The sequence below is a fragment of the Perissodus microlepis genome, chromosome 3 (genome assembly GCF_051167445.1).
Source record: "Perissodus microlepis isolate ML-2025 ecotype Zambia chromosome 3, ASM5116744v1, whole genome shotgun sequence".
Classification (NCBI taxonomy): Eukaryota; Metazoa; Chordata; class Actinopteri; order Cichliformes; family Cichlidae; genus Perissodus; species Perissodus microlepis.
The window spans coordinates 14,496,190-14,500,690 of record NC_140463.1 but is presented as its reverse complement, the minus strand read 5'-3'; the positions used below and the strand labels follow the sequence as shown (position 1 = coordinate 14,500,690).

The following is a 4,501-nucleotide window of genomic DNA, read 5'->3' as shown; positions in this document are numbered from 1 at the left end:
CCAGGACAGTCACCGGGACAGCAAGCTGCCCAGTGCACTGCCATGTTTGTTTACATCACGTGACGGGGTACCATGTGACGTCAACTCCGTCCCGCTGGAAGTTCTAACATCTAGTCAAAGCTGGAGAGAATTCAGAGAGACAGCTGCAGCGCCATTTCCTTCATTCTATGGGTAGGTGAACGTGGCTGACCGTCCATCTCCTGAACCCTCTCTCTTAATCTTGTCCGGCAACATCATTGGGTCTTGTGTCTCCAACCAGCAAGTAATGTCACTAGCAATAGCTCTCTCTCTTTTTTAAAAATCTGACACCAGTGTAACATTCGCATAGACTCTTAAGTGCCAGACGGTTTGCTCTTACCACGGTTTATTGAGAAGGTATTGTAATAGGGCAGTTAATGCCATAGACAATAGTCCCAAACAACTCACTCTTCAACTCTCTCACTATGTGGGTATCCACCAACAATATTCCTAATATGCCAGTGCTGTCTCTTTTTTAGTGTTGTATTGGAAATAAAACAATAATAAAACAAGATTCAGAGATGATTCAAAGTAAAAATCAGCTACTAACGAGTGGTCCCCAATCAGTAAATCCTACATGGGTCATATAGGCATTTAAGTAATCTTTTAAGACTGGACCACCTGTTTCAGTTCAGAAAACAATGACCATGAATGTCTGATGCTTGGTGGATCTTTCATTTGTCTTATGTTTTCTTAACCATACAACGAAAACAGATAACCAAGAAGAGGATGTCTAAGTCTAAATTGTAGATAAAGTCATTATCATGGTTATTATCAGTATTAACCATCAGCCCTAGCTGTTACAGAAGTGACAGCTTTTGAAACAGTGTCTGAAGTTCAGACATTATTTCACATTATGTGAATTTCAAGACATATCAATGTTTACTAAAACCCCAATAACCTTGCTTTGTTTTTTAGACCATATTGATTATTTTGTATATTTGGGGTCACTTCAGGATACATAATTTCATTGAAAAGAATTATATTTAAGGTATTTTTACTAGAAGAGCATATTTAAGTCTGTGACCTGCACATAAACTCTTTATCATGCTATTATCAATTAGCCGGCAGCCTTAGTAAAATTCTGAAGAAGGAACGTCTTTCAAAGATAAAGTTCAAACATTATTTCACAAGACGTATAATTTAATCTTTAACTCACTATGTTCAATTGTGTCCACCACGTGAACATATGTGAGTGCCTGATCAGCACTGAACTTTACTTTGTCCTTCATCCTTAAAAGCCTTAAACCAACAAAACAGCAGTAACACTGCTAAAACTAAAATACTGTATATCTTAAAGAAAACTCCTTAAAACCAATTCAAATTTATTTTATTTTATTTTATTTATAAAGTGCTAAATAACAACAGTCGTCACCTCAATGAGCTTTATATTATATTTAATATCTTTACAAAGCATTTTTGAATAGATTCTTTTCTTTTTTTTTTTTTTAGTAAATTGTGTTTTTTAGAGTGCTGAATCAAAAAATTATCTCAATTTCCCTCCATCACATTTTTTTTTTTTTTTGCCAAACATGATGAGTTTACATTAAAAATGCACAACAGTAATAAAAAAAAAATCTAAATTTTGTTACAATTAATTTACAATTTAAAAACCCCAGTCTTACTTTCAGGGCCTTATGAGGAGAGACCCCCCCACTAATATCATCTAGCTTCTTCACCCTTATTCTCCAAACCGAATCTGTAGATCTACCAATAGTGCTCTTCTAGCTATTCCAGAAAAACAAAGGGGATCACATTTTTTCAAACCTTAGTGCCAAAACTGTAGAACAATTTACCCCCACCTCTACGCACCATTGACTCTGTAGCTTCTCTTAAAATCAGCTGAAAACTCAGCTATTTAAACAGGCATTTGGGTAATGTTCTTGTGTAATATCTTGTTTTTTGTGTGATGCTCTCTGCCCTGTTCCCCAACTGTATTTACTGTCTGCATGTGTTCCCGTTGTCGCGTCGTCGCTCATGCTAGCCTGTGTGTTCTGTTTTCAAGTTCTGTTTTCTAGCTTTCCAATTTGGTTTCTGCTTTGCTTTTTGCCAGCAATAAAGCTGAGGTTCTTTGAGTTTAAGTTTCTGCCTCCGTGAGTCTGCATATTGGGTCCATTTCCTGCACGCCTGCACACAGACCATGACAACACCACTTCCAATTAATGGCTAATTAATAATGTGCTGAACACAGTCCAAAAGATTCAGTAAGCCACGTCAGTGTCTACTGTCTGTCTACTGTTTACTATCATAGCCAAGTGGCTAACAAAGGTAAACAGAGGTTTTCCCAATCCTTACTAATGAATGTTATCTTGTTTACATAAAAAACAAATATATAAGGTATATTTAGATAAAATTTAACATCAAGACAAAACAAATTAAGACTAAAAGCCGACAACCATAAGAGTTAGACATAAATATGAAATTACAATGGCAACTAACATTTCTGCAAAACTCAAAGAAGAAAGAGCACCTCCCAGCAATATGAGACAGCTCAAGGACTTTCTAAGGAACCAGATTTTGAAAGAAGGGAAGAGGCAGACTCATCCAACACAAAGCCAGCATGTAAAAGAAACTGAGACTGGACCATCAGCTGCAGAGACCATACCTATTGTTTCATTTCTGCATCCCTCCCGATTGATAAACTCAACTCAACCAACAAGGAAAGATAAAGAAACTACATTGAAGCAGCTCCAGGAGCTTATAGTAATTAGACAAAGGGAAATTAACCAGCTGAAAATACAGTTGGAAGAAGAAGCAACCTAGAGAGTGTAAATGGATCAAAGACTGGATCAATATTGCAGAGAAATGGAAAAATCTACAGAAGAAATGCTAAAACTGTCATGCGCCGCGGCGCGCGTGCACAAAAGGATCCAGACGCAGACTCAGCGCTAGCAGAAAAGACACTTTATTATAATAACGAAAGGCGACCCGGGAAAACTAGGGAGCAAAACAAGGAACTAAAAACCCGGGGAAACAATGACACGAGGAAGCCGGAATCGGGACCGTGGGAGGCTGCAATAGAAAGGGGAGAGGATTACTAGGGAGCCGGGAAGCGGGGAAAACACATCAGGACTGAGTTAGAGTAGGGGGCTTACGATAGAGCGGGACCGTGGGAGCTCGGGAGGGAAGTGTGGCAGTCCGTGAGCAGGAAGTCCGTGGAGATAGTGAATGGGTCCAGATGAAGCACCGAGTGATCCAGTTGAGGACAGGCAGGTGGCAGACGCCGGACGCCGAACGCCGGGTCGAAACCTGGACACAAGTGGGCGGATTAAACACAGTTCCAACCAGAAGTGAATGCACGCTTTCGTGGAAGTCTAGTTACCACTGTGAGGTGATTAACGGACTGGTGTGGAGCATCCGTCAGCGCCGGGTTAAGTAGCTCTTCATGTGATCGCCGCGATGGAGAGCAGGTGTGCCGGTGATACATTCCACAGACACAGGACCACGGACCATGACAAAAACATCAGGGGGAAGAGAAGAACACGGAAGCTGCCAAAACAACAGAGAAGCCCAGACAAATATTGTGAACATGTACAGATCTGAAGACTGACATAAAATAAGCAGCAGCAGAAGCATTTGTAACTCAACAGCAGCCAAACCCACCAGCTCTATGCATTGTGCATTGACAGCAAATCTTGAGTGAGCAGAGAGAGACACAGCAGCCTCTGTCTCTGCGCCAGAGCGATGGAAGTCGATGGCGCTATCTAAAACTAATTTGAAATTCTGTCTGATAATAAATTGTGAAAACTTTTACAAGTGACAACATTTGACCTTAACCATGTTTTATTTAAAGCTGTCAAAGAAAATTTAGAATATAATATAATATAATGAAATCAGCAGTTTTCTAAAACACCAAACTGAGGTACTGCATCTGCAAATATATAGTGACACAGTTACATGGATGATTAATCCCTTTGACTTTGTAGCTTTTTGCAATGTCAGTGAAAATTGCAGCTGTTTTATTGATAAAATTAAAGACAAGCACACGTGGTACTTTAGCCTTTGTACCATTTTCATCAGTTAATTTCAGAGTTGCTACAAAAAGTGAACATAAAGGATGATTTGTCTGTTGCCACAGGGTGGTGCTGAGGTCTGAATCTGAGGGCAGCTCCTGTAATCACAAAGAACAGAATCATCATTTGTCTTTTAATGAGCTATTGTCCGCTGATATACAGATGGTTAGCTCTCGCATCCTGAAATCTACCACAGTGGAGAAATTTGCGAACGCTTTTAACTTACAGCTATCTGCTCACAATGATTTTGATTTCTCAGCCAGTCTTTTCAATGATTATTGCCTTTCCATTTTAGACTAAATTTGTCCGGTTAAAACAAGAAGAGTTTCTGCCTCCAAATCTCCCGGGGCGGCATCATGGTGGGGGGTGGCATCACGGGCATCGGCAAAAAATAAAATAAATAAAATTACTCGTACTTATGCTGCCCCGACATCATGCCAGCGCATATCGGGAATGTCGTAGGCACCGAC

At 39.9% G+C, this 4,501-nt stretch overlaps 1 long non-coding RNA gene across 1 annotated transcript; it reads right to left on the bottom strand.

Annotated features, from left to right (window-relative positions):
- Nucleotides 1-1,496: 1,496 nt before the first annotated feature.
- LOC146390078 (uncharacterized) lies at nt 1,497-4,501 on the bottom strand. The gene is made up of 4 exons (XR_014799791.1): nt 4,258-4,501; nt 3,341-4,129; nt 3,114-3,267; nt 1,497-3,030 (listed from the first exon to the last, which is right to left on the bottom strand). It is a non-coding gene; the product is annotated as an uncharacterized LOC146390078 (long non-coding RNA).